This window comes from Thalassophryne amazonica, chromosome 6 (genome assembly GCF_902500255.1).
Source record: "Thalassophryne amazonica chromosome 6, fThaAma1.1, whole genome shotgun sequence".
NCBI classification, from domain to species: Eukaryota; Metazoa; Chordata; class Actinopteri; order Batrachoidiformes; family Batrachoididae; genus Thalassophryne; species Thalassophryne amazonica.
The window spans coordinates 102,829,639-102,842,599 of record NC_047108.1 but is presented as its reverse complement, the minus strand read 5'-3'; the positions used below and the strand labels follow the sequence as shown (position 1 = coordinate 102,842,599).

The window sequence follows — 12,961 nt, the reverse complement described above, 5'->3', positions numbered from 1 at the left end:
TGATGGGTGAGCTGTAGGGTGCACCATTTGCCCCACTTTTTAAAAATGTTCTGAAAATCAATCTGTACCTAGAATAAATCTTTTACACCTACTAAACTTCCATGAGAAATTTTATTAAAGTCCATTGATATCTACTGGGTCTACCGAGCCGCTGAAGTTTGCTACTAACTGCACCAATAAAGCCGGTGTCGCAGACCGAACGGTCCACCCCTAAAAATCGGTCCGTTGCATCGGCGCATGCGCCATTTCGGACCACAGTAGCACGTCTGAGATGGAGTCTCTTCACCCAAAGCAATCAAATGGATTAATGGGATTATTAACCATCAGATGATAAAGGTAAAACCTCTTAAATCATTCTAATGTCAGTTTTAATTAGAAACAAGGCCGTTTTAAGCAGAAACTCAATGAAATTCAGTGACGCTTTGAAATGAACGACGCGCAGTGAATGTATCAGCTAGCAGCTCATTTAGCCACGGCGCTCTGATCACCTCCGCCGCCTTTTATGATGAAAAAATGCTGAATTTATGCGGAAATGATTGTTATACAAAAGCTTCAGATACCTGTCGCTGAGATAGATGATGACTGGAGTGCAGTTTGAAGCAGAAACGAGGTGATAATCCATGAACCGCGTCATTGGGGGGGCCAATTTTTAGGGGGATTGTTTGGTCTGCGACACCGGGCTGAAAATATCCGATTTTCTTTAATAATGCCAAAAATAATGGATTTAGGCCATATAATGTCAATGAGAGTTGGATATAAATATGGACATTGCACATCTTTTGGTGACAGTGGTACATCTCTGTCTTTATTAGTTCGTGAGATGTGGCAATAGTGTCAATTTTTTGGGAAAACACAATGAAAATTGCCTTTGCCAGACATTTCCATAATAACAGCAACAAATAAGCCGAAAACAAAACCTTAAATTCTATTCCATTAATTCAAAGTATCATAAAAAGAAAATGTTTATAACATTATGTGACCAAAATTATTGCATTCTAAAACTATGAAAAGTAGGCACAGCTCTACAAATTCCAAGTAGTCATCACGCCTTTGGTGAAGACTTTTTTGGGCAACTTGAACCGCATCATCCTGTAGACTGTAAATCACCTTCCTGGCTGCTATAGAATGAGATGTTACATCGAGTCTGCACAAGTCCTGTGGTTCACTCTCAGGTAAGACAGAGAAACTATTCTTAAATCTTGAGAAAAGAGCCATATCTGGGATTTAGACGCTTCAATCTTGAGGTCTGTGCAGACATGGTCCAGCATAACCTCACCACAGCCCACCTTCTTCTCCTCCTCCTGGATGCTGATGCAGGCTGCAGTTAGATGACCTGTGCTGGATGCTGTGGTGTCTAAGACCATGTTGACCACTCGGTCTGGACAGTTCCACTCTTCCAGCAGGATGTATGTCAGCTCACTGATGCTGATTCCACAGCTTTGACCACTGCCAGGTGTGTAGTAGAACACACCCAGACGTTTACTGTCATGGGTATTCCCTACAGATACTGCTAACCTTGCTTCAGACTTGTTTGGTGTCATCACAGATGGTGCTAACTTTGAGTCCCAATGAACAGTCAGCATCTTAGGGGGTTCCCAGTTGTTCTTGTTGGATGTTGATATTTTCTTCGCTATCTGTCTTTAAGATCTATCAGGTGTTGCATATGATGGTGCAACGGTTTCTGGGTTTCCTCCAGTTTTCTCAATAACACACTGAGTGAAAGCAGCTTGCTGAGATGGACTCAACTTCATCCTTGTGGCCAGTGACACAAGCTTGGGATGTTTCAGGATGTCATGAGGGATGAAAACCGAGGCACTGCTCTTCTTGAAACGCTTGTGTGGTCACTGTTTGGAAGGCTGTTGGTAAGTTTCATCATCACTGGAATACTCACCAGCTGTGCTGCTGATGCCTCCCTGAGATCTGGATAACTATTCCTCATACTTGCATTTCTCATTCTCTACTGAAAACCAGGCTTTCTTCCTCTTCTCCTTTGCAGCAGTCATCCTATCCAGAACACCAAAGGTTGCATTCCGATCTGTTTTCATGGAGTGGAGAAAGGTCAGCTCTTCCTGGTTCTTCATGAGATGTTCAACATTACAGGGCTATATGGCCAAAGTCTCCTGAAGCTCAACATGCATCTTCTGTAGCTTATCCTTTGAGGCTGGAAGCTCCCTCTGGTTCTTTGGAATGGCTCTTATCTTGGCATTCTCATCTGATAATGCTACTATCCTCTGCAGAGCCTTTATCTGTCATATCATTGGGATGTTGCCTTTCTAGTAGAAGGTTTCAAGTTACGCCATCACCAGTTTTGCTGCGTCCCATTTGGAACACAGCTCAGATCTCTGTCTTGGATGTGCCACATCATATATCTGAGGACCTGATTACAGTTGGGAAGCCTGAATCCTGTTATGATAGCATCATATTTGTTTATAGCAGCTCCCAGTCCATATCAATCAATCAATCAATCAATTTTTTTATATAGCGCCAAATCACAACAAACAGTTGCCCCAAGGCGCTTTATATTGTAAGGCAAGGCCATACAATAATTATGTAAAACCCCAACGGTCAAAACGACCCCCTGTGAGCAAGCACTTGGCTACAGTGGGAAGGAAAAACTCCCTTTTAACAGGAAGAAACCTCCAGCAGAACCAGGCTCAGGGAGGGGCAGTCTTCTGCTGGGACTGGTTGGGGCTGAGGGAGAGAACCAGGAAAAAGACATGCTGTGGAGGGGAGCAGAGCTCGATCACTAATGATTAAATGCAGAGTGGTGCATACAGAGCAAAAAGAGAAAGAAACAGTGCATCATGGGAACCCCCCAGCAGTCTACGTCTATAGCAGCATAACTAAGGGATGGTTCAGGGTCACCTGATCCAGCCCTAACTATAAGCTTTAGCAAAAAGGAAAGTTTTAAGCCTAATCTTAAAAGTAGAGAGGGTGTCTGTCTCCCTGATCTGAATTGGGAGCTGGTTCCACAGGAGAGGAGCCTGAAAGCTGAAGGCTCTGCCTCCCATTCTACTCTTACAAACCCTAGGAACTACAAGTAAGCCTGCAGTCTGAGAGCGAAGCGCTCTATTGGGGTGATATGGTACTACGAGGTCCCTAAGATAAGATGGGACCTGATTATTCAAAACCTTATAAGTAAGAAGAAGAATTTTAAATTCTATTCTAGAATTAACAGGAAGCCAATGAAGAGAGGCCAATATGGGTGAGATATGCTCTCTCCTTCTAGTCCTTGTTAGTACTCTAGCTGCAGCATTTTGAATTAACTGAAGGCTTTTTAGGGAACTTTTAGGACAACCTGATAATAATGAATTACAATAGTCCAGCCTAGAGGAAATAAATGCATGAATTAGTTTTTCAGCATCACTCTGAGACAAGACCTTTCTGATTTTAGAGATATTGCGTAAATGCAAAAAAGCAGTCCTACATATTTGTTTAATATGCGCTTTGAATGACATATCCTGATCAAAAATGACTTCAAGATTTCTCACAGTATTACTAGAGGGCAGGGTAATGCCATCCACAGTAAGGATCTGGTTAGACACCATGTTTCTAAGATTTGTGGGGCCAAGTACAATAACTTCAGTTTTATCTGAGTTATATATACTCTTTAACATCCTTATTGCTGCTGCTTTTGTATTTTAGCTTGGGCTACTATCCTTTTACAATGGCTTATCTGCCATAGTGAGAAAGTACTGACAAATACTACAGGATACAGCATAGACAATCTGGACTAACGTAAATACTGGGACAAATTCTCTGGTAGGTACTGAAAAGTACTTGGGCATGATTTCCACTAAATGAAACTACTGTGACAGACTATCAATAAGAGCACCAGAATAACTGCAGAAAGAGTACGCACACTCTGCCCCTCATCTCATCAATCAAACCTCAACAGCAGCAACAACTTGTCTTAGAATGATGCAGAAGTCTAGATATACTTGTGTCTTTGTAGGTTTGGTTCCATGGTGCAAACGCTTTGTATATTACTGAAATCATGGTATAGCTCAGACCTAGCAACATGAAAGCAAAGAAGACAAGTAATATTGAAGAAATAAAACCCCATTTGATGACTGACTACTAGTAAGACAGAAAAAAGTGTCTTCATGAGACCATGACTACCTTCACCTCTGGTCTTCATGGATATTTGGACGAAGAAACGCTTAAAAATTTGACAAAAATGCAATATCTCGAAAACAATGAAGCTAGAGATATCAAACTGGTACCAACAGATGTGCAGCAGCCACATTAATATTCAACTTTCTTTTACACTAAAGGGCTAAATGCATGATTTTCAAAGTTATTTAAGAAAAACTGATGTTTCCGCAATGGCGATATGGACTTAGCTAGGAAACAACTTTAGAGGCTTGGTGGACCCAGTAGACATTATTCAATTCAGCTAATATTTGACAGATCTTCTTTTCATTTGTATTGTCAAATTTTAAAATTGGGTACAAGTTGAATTTGCAACATTGGGGCAAATGATGCACCCTAGTGAGCTGGGATGGTACTTGAACTTTATTTTTCTTTGTTTGTGAGTAGTTTTGAAACTTTTTTTTATAAAAAAAATAGTGGTGATATTGTTTGTCATAGAATGCCCTACATATGTTTTCTCTGGGCCCCTCCCCAATCGGACCGGGAGTGACATGTTTAGCCGCATGTTCTCCTTGAATTGCTGGCTGTCTGAGTGGTGTCCAAAAAATGAGGTGGGCTTCATAGATAATTGGCAAAGCTTCTGGGGAAAACCTGGTCTTGTTAGGAGAGACGGCATCCATCCCACTTTGGATGGAGCAGCTCTCATTTCTAGAAATCTGGCCAATTTTCTTAAATCCTCCAAACCGTGACTATCCAGGGTTGGGACCAGGATGCAGAGTTGTAGTCTTACACACCTCTCTGCAGCTTCTCTCCCCCTGCCATCCCCTCATTACCCCATCCCCGTAGAGACAGTGTCTGCTCCCAGACCACCAATAACCAGCAAAAATCTATTTAAGCATAAAAATTCAAAAAGAAAAAATAATATGGCACCTTCAACTGCACCACAGACTAAAACAGTTAAATGTGGTCTATTAAACATTAGGTCTCTCTCTTCTAAGTCCCTGTTGGTAAATGATATAATAATTGATCAACATATTGATTTATTCTGCCTTACAGAAACCTGGTTACAGCAGGATGAATATGTTAGTTTAAATGAGTCAACACCCCCGAGTCACACTAACTGTCAGAATGCTCGTAGCACGGGCCGAGGCGGAGGATTAGCAGCAATCTTCCATTCCAGCTTATTAATTAATCAAAAACCCAGACAGAGCTTTAATTCATTTGAAAGCTTGACTCTTAGTCTTGTCCATCCAAATTGAAAGTCCCAAAAACCAGTTTTATTTGTTATTATCTATCGTCCACCTGGTCGTTACTGTGAGTTTCTCTGTGAATTTTCAGACCTTTTGTCTGACTTAGTGCTTAGCTCAGATAAGATAATTATAGTGGGCGATTTTAACATCCACACAGATGCTGAGAATGACAGCCTCAACACTGCATTTAATCTATTATTAGACTCTATTGGCTTTGCTCAAAATGTAAATGAGTCCACCCACCACTTTAATCATATCTTAGATCTTGTTCTGACTTATGGTATGGAAATTGAAGACTTAACAGTATTCCCTGAAAACTCCCTTCTGTCTGATAATTTCTTAATAACATTTACATTTACTCTGATGGACTACCCAGCAGTGGGGAATAAGTTTCATTACACTAGAAGTCTTTCAGAAAGCGCTGTAACTAGGTTTAAGGATATGATTCCTTCTTTATGTTCTCTAATGCCATATACCAACACAGTGCAGAGTAGCTACCTAAACTCTGTAAGTGAGATAGAGTATCTCGTCAATAGTTTTACATCCTCATTGAAGACAACTTTGGATGCTGTAGCTCCTCTGAAAAAGAGAGCTTTAAATCAGAAGTGCCTGACTCCGTGGTATAACTCACAAACTCGCAGCTTAAAGCAGATAACCCGTAAGTTGGAGAGGAAATGGCGTCTCACTAATTTAGAAGATCTTCACTTAGCCTGGAAAAAGAGTCTGTTGCTCTATAAAAAAGCCCTCCGTAAAGCTAGGACATCTTTCTACTCATCACTAATTGAAGAAAATAAGAACAACCCCAGGTTTCTTTTCAGCACTGTAGCCAGGCTGACAAAGAGTCAGAGCTCTATTGAGCTGAGTATTCCATTAACTTTAACTAGTAATGACTTCATGACTTTCTTTGCTAACAAAATTTTAACTATTAGAGAATAAATTACTCATAACCATCCCAAAGACGTATCGTTATCTTTGGCTGCTTTCAGTGATGCCGGTATTTGGTTAGACTCTTTCTCTCTGATTGTTCTGTCTGAGATATTTTGATTAGTTACCTCATCCAAACCATCAACATGTCTATTAGACCCCATTCCTACCAGGCTGCTCAAGGAAGCCCTACCATTATTTAATGCTTCGATCTTAAATATGATCAATCTATCTTTGTTAGTTGGCTATGTACCACAGGCTTTTAAGGTGGCAGTAATTAAACCATTACTTAAAAAGCCATCACTTGACCCAGCTATCTTAGCTAATTATAGGCCAATCTCCAACCTTCCTTTTCTCTCAAAAATTCTTGAAAGGGTAGTTGTAAAACAGCTAACTGATCATCTGCAGAGGAATGGTCTATTTGAAGAGTTTCAGTCAGGTTTTAGAATTCATCATAGTACAGAAACAGCATTAGTGAAGGTTACAAATGATCTTCTTATGGCCTCGGACAGTGGACTCATCGCTGTGCTTGTTCTGTTAGACCTCAGTGCTGCTTTTGATACTGTTGACCATAAAATTTTATTACAGAGATTAGAGCATGCCATAGGTATTAAAGGCACTGCGCTGCAGTGGTTTGAATCATATTTGTCTAATAGATTACAATTTGTTCATGTAAATGGGGAATCTTCTTCACAGACTAAAGTTAATTATGGAGTTCCACAAGGTTCTGTGCTAGGACCAATTTTATTCACTTTATACATGCTTCCCTTAGGCAGTATTATTAGACGGTATTGCTTAAATTTTCATTGTTACGCAGATGATACCCAGCTTTATCTATCCATGAAGCCAGAGGACACACACCAATTAGCTAAACTGCAGGATTGTCTTACAGACATAAAGACATGGATGACCTCTAATTTCCTGCTTTTAAACTCAGATAAAACTGAAGTTATTGTACTTGGCCCCACAAATCTTAGAAACATGGTGTCTAACCAGATCCTTACTCTGGATGGCATTACCCTGACCTCTAGTAATACTGTGAGAAATCTTGGAGTCATTTTTGATCAGGATATGTCATTCAAAGCGCATATTAAACAAATATGTAGGACTGCTTTTTTGCATTTACGCAATATCTCTAAAATTAGAAAGGTCTTGTCTCAGAGTGATGCTGAAAAACTAATTTATGCATTTATTTCCTCTAGGCTGGACTATTGTAATTCATTATTATCAGGTTGTCCTAAAAGTTCCCTAAAAAGCCTTCAGTTAATTCAAAATGCTGCAGCTAGAGTACTAACGGGGACTAGAAGGAGAGAGCATATCTCACCCATATTGGCCTCTCTTCATTGGCGTCCTGTTAATTCTAGAATAGAATTTAAAATTCTTCTTCTTACTTATAAGGTTTTGAATAATCAGGTCCCATCTTATCTTAGGGACCTCGTAGTACCATATCACCCCAATAGAGCGCTTCGCTCTCAGACTGCAGGCTTACTTGTAGTTCCTAGGGTTTGTAAGAGTAGAATGGGAGGCAGAGCCTTCAGCTTTCAGGCTCCTCTCCTGTGGAACCAGCTCCCAATTCAGATCAGGGAGACAGACACCCTCTCTACTTTTAAGATTAGGCTTAAAACTTTCCTTTTTTCTAAAGCTTATAGTTAGGGCTGGATCAGGTGACCCTAAACCATCCCTTAGTTATGCTGCTATAGACGTAGACTGCTGGGGGGTTCCCATGATGCACTGTTTCTTTCTCTTTTTGCTCTGTATGCACCACTCTGCATTTAATCATTAGTGATTGATCTCTGCTCCCCTCCACAGCATGTCTTTTTCCTGGTTCTCTCCCTCAGCCCCAACCAGTCCCAGCAGAAGACTGCCCCTCCCTGAGCCTGGTTCTGCTGGAGGTTTCTTCCTGTTAAAAGGGAGTTTTTCCTTCCCACTGTAGCCAAGTGCTTGCTCACAGGGGGTCGTTTTGACCGTTGGGGTTTTACATAATTATTGTATGGCCTTGCCTTACAATATAAAGAGCCTTGGGGCAACTGTTTGTTGTGATTTGGCGCTATATAAAAAAAAATTGATTGATTGATTGATATGAAATTCTAGGAACAACAGAATGGGTTATATCTCAAGAAAATTTATGCTGATCTACTTCAAAAATTACTCTTGGTCCTCAAATAAATGTAAAAATAGTATATACAACCCCAATTCCAATGAAGTTGGGATGTTGTGCAAAAAGTAGATAAAAACAGAATACAACGATTTGCAAACCTCTTCAACCTATATTCAATTGAATACACCACAAAAACAAGATATTTCATGTTAAAACTGATAAACTTTATTGTTTTTGTGCAAATATTTGCTCATTTTGAAATGGATGCCTGCAACACGTTTCAAAAAAGCTGGGACAGTGGTATGTTTACCACTGTGTTACATCATCTTTCCTTCTAACAACAATCTATAAGGGAACTGAGGACACTAATTGTTGAAGCTTTGTAGGTGGAATTCTTTCCCATTCTTGCTTGATGTACGACTTCAGTTGTTCAGCAGTCCGGGGTCTCCATTGTCGTATTTTGCACTTCATAATGCGCCACACATTTTCAATGGGCAACAGGTCTGGACTGCAGGCAGGCCAGTCTAGTACACGCACTCTTCTACTATGAAGCCACACTGTTGTAACACGTGCAGAATGTGGCTTGACATTGTCTTGCTGAAATAAGCAGGGACGTCCCTGAAAAAGTTGTTGCTTGGATGGCAGCATGTGTTGCTCCAAAACCTGGATTTACCTTTCAGCATTGATGGTGCCATCACAGATGTATAAGTTGCCCATGCCATGGGGACTAACACACCCCATACCTTTACAGATGCTGGCTTTTGAACTTTGATTTCTGTTTAGCACTCTTCTGGTTATTAATTGTATCTACTCTGAACGTTATTTAACAACAGTCCTGTTGTGAATCGCTAGCAGTTAACATTCGCTAGCGGTTAGCATTCGCTAGCTAGGTTGACCCCTCCCCTCTCCGTCGTTACTTTTTCTAGCTGTTCTTTTTTACCCGTTTAATACTTCTGTTCATTTTTCAGTCGAACTGCTGTGAATTTTAAGTAATTATTTTACTCCTGTGTAAAATCTTAGGAGCAGCTAAGCATTTTCACTAGCGGTTAGCTTGCGATACTTCTGTCAGTTTTTCAGTGTAACTGTAAATTTTAATAAATTTATTTGTGTCTATGTGAGCCTTAGGAGTGGTTAGCTTATCCATTATTGTTAGCTCGTGTTTACTTGGCTACATTCTTGAATTTCTTAGTGCACAAAGTACACTACTAATTATACTTTACACCCTCTGTAAATCCTGCATGATGTTGGAAGATAGGGTGGCTCTCTTAGAGAGCCGTGTCTGTAAGCTAGAGCAGCTTCTTAGCTCAGTGGAGTTAGATGTTACGGGCACCCCAGATGAGGTTAGTGTTGGGCCGGCTAGCAAGCCCATTAGCATCAGCTTAGAAACGCCGGCTGTGGAGGACGGCTTTCGGACTGTGGCTAGGTGGACGAAGCCCCGTAGGGCTTGGTGCCTGGTTGTGGCACCCCGATCACACTCGCTAGTGCGAACTGCGAATTGGTTCTCCCCCTTGGATTTGCCAGATGTGAATTCTCTGAGCCCACAAGTGACTTCCACTCCTGTCTCCAGGCCGAAACACCGGACTTTAGTGATAGGGGATTCTATCACCCGCAAAGTCAGGTTACAGACGCCGGGTGACGTTAAATGTATACCTGGGGCCAGAGCTCTCGACACTGCATCTCATCTTAAGGTGCTGACGCTGCAGAAGGGAAGACAGACGAAGGAACATGACATGAGATATAGTCACACAGTTATTCACGTTGGCACCAATGATATCAGGATGATGCACTCAGAGGTCACAAAAATGGACATAGAAAGGACTTGTGACCTTGCCAGAAAGATGTGTCGGCATTGATTAATAGTCTCTGGTCCCCTCCCCTCCCGGGGTACTGATGAGGCGTTTAGCAGGCTGACATCGTTAAATAGGTGGCTGGCGCAGTTTTGTAGACAGCAAGGCTTTAGCTATATTGATAAATGGCCTTCGTTCTGGGGCCGCCATGGCTTGCTGATGCCAGACGGCTTCCACCCTACTGGGGAAGGCGCTGCCATCTTGTCTGCGAACATAGATAGAGCTCTACAGGGAGGGTAACATTAGGAATCTACAGCAGGCCACGGAGCAGGTGATTAGAGACCCTGCAAGGCTTATGACAAATGTGGGTGTGGAATCCATTAGTTTAGCGGGGAATTTAGTGCAGAAAATCCACTATGGTGATCTTCTTCTTCTTTGTCTTTCGGCTGTTCCCGTTAGGGGTCGCCACAGCAGATCAATCATTTCCATCTCACCCTGTCCTCTGTATCTTCCTCTGTCACACCAACCACCTGCATGTCCTCTCTCAGCACATCCATGAACCTCAACATTTTCCTCCTCTTCTTCGTCGTCTTCGCCCAGCAGTAGCCCAATTTCTACCGGCACCCTGTTGGGCAACAGCACCGGTGGCGGACGTTGTTAACCCGGGCCGCGACCGATCCGGTATGGGAATTCGATTCTGAGTCTGCATAGTTGGGTTGGCTTGTTTTACGCCGGATGCCCTTCCTGACGCAACCCTCCTCATTTATCCGGGCTTGGGACCGGCACTCAGAATGTACTGGCTGCACACCCCATGTGGCTGAGTTGTGATAGTGTACTTTATTTGCCAGGGAGGGAATTTCAACAAGTTGAGACTGTGGCCTGCTTCCGTAGTCATGTCCATAAAAATCATAGAGGGATTTGCTTTCCAAACTTAATACCCATTACTATATTGGATGATGTTGAAACTGAGGATGGCCCAGTGGTTGCTCCAGCAATAGCAAAGATTTTGTGTCTGCTACCTACAACGCGCGTGGAATGTCTTAAACCTAAACCTACTTCTAGGCATCTTATATATGCTACTCTGGAACCACCCCTAAACCCAACCAGTTCAACTGTCAACCCCACTGAGGTCCTTAGACTGGGTCTCATTAACATAAGATCACTGTCCTCAAAATCATTGTTGATCAATGATCTAATTATTGATCATCCCTTAGATATGATTGGGCTATGTGAAACCTGGCTTAAACCTACAGCTGTCCTCCCCTTAAATGAGGCCTGCCCACCAGTTTATATTTAGTCACGTCCCTCGTGATGCGAAGCAAGGCGGGGGTGTTGCTCTTATTTATAAATCTAGGTTTAGCTTATTAGCTGTTGGGGGTTACAAATATCACTCGTTTGAGCATCTGATTCTCCGCTCTGCTCAGGATATTACACATTGCCAAGGTCAGAAGAATAAAAATCAGTCGTATTACGTTGTCACTGTATATAGGCCTCCTGGCCCATATTCTGAATTCTTAGATGAATTTGGTGCGTTCATCTCTAACTTGTCAACTAGTGTAGATAACATTCTGATCATTGGTGACTTTAACATTCATATAAATAAGCCTTCTGATCCCCTCTGCAAATTATTTATGAAAATTGTGGATGCATTAGGATTTCGGCAATGCATTCGGGATTCGATGCACATTAGTGGAAATACCCTGGATCTGGTTCTCGCATGTGGTATTGCTGTCACGAATATTGACATCATGCCTCTTACATCAGTGGTGTCTGATCACTCACTTATTAAGTTTACAGTTTCGCTGCCGTGTTTAGTGGAACAACAACCTTATATATCATTACGGCGATGCATCAACTCCTCAACTAAGACTGAACTCGAAGCTAAACTGCCTGATGTCTTAGCTTCACATTTGACAAATACCCAGTCAGTAGACAGACTTGTGGATAGTTTAAACTCAGTGCTCAAAACTACACTCGACATGATTGCACCACCTGTGTTAAAACTGCGCTCCCCCAAATCACAGTCACCTTGGTTCAATGATTACCTGCGTGACCTCAAGCATAACGCAAGAGGTCTAGAACAGAAATGACATCATTCAAAATTAGAAGTATTTCACCTTGCGTGGCGTGATGCTATCTTAGACTACAAGCATGCATTACTGGCTACAAAGCAGACTTACTACTCTGATTTGATCAACAAAAACAAGCATAACTCAAAGTTCTTGTTCGACATGGTGGCAACACTTATGCATGGACAACCACCTGTAGTTCGCTCTCCTTTTACAGCACAAGATTTCCTGGATTACTTTGGGAAGAAAATAGAAGACATCAGGTTAAATATCCTGACATGCCTTAACCCAGCCACTACACCCTGCTATTGAGGTGGGCGCCACTAATGAAGTACAACCCCTGGCAAAAATTATGGAATCACTGGCCTCGGAGGATGTTCATTCAGTTGTTTAATTTTGTAGATAAAAAGCAGATCACAGACATGACACAAAACTAAAGTCATTTCAAATGGCAACTTTCTGGCTTTAAGAAACACTATAAGAAATCAGGAAAAAAAATTGTGGCAGTCAGTAACGGTTACTTTTTTAGACCAAGCAGAGGGAAAAAAAATATGGAATCACTCAATTCTGAGGAAAAAATTATGGAATCATGAAAAACAAAAGAAAGCTCCAACACATCACTAGTATTTTGTTGCACCACCTCTGGCTTTTATAACAGCTTGCAGTCTCTGAGGCATGGACTTAATGAGTGACAAACAGTACTCTTCATCAATCTGGCTCCAACTTTCTCTGATTGCT

General features: G+C 41.7%; 1 protein-coding gene across 1 annotated transcript in view; it reads right to left on the bottom strand.

Annotated features, from left to right (window-relative positions):
• dnmt3ba (DNA (cytosine-5-)-methyltransferase 3 beta, duplicate a) overlaps positions 1 to 12,961 on the bottom strand; it is a 69,223-nt gene that overhangs the window by 44,883 nt on the left and 11,379 nt on the right. The gene's annotated exons all lie outside the window — the stretch shown is intronic.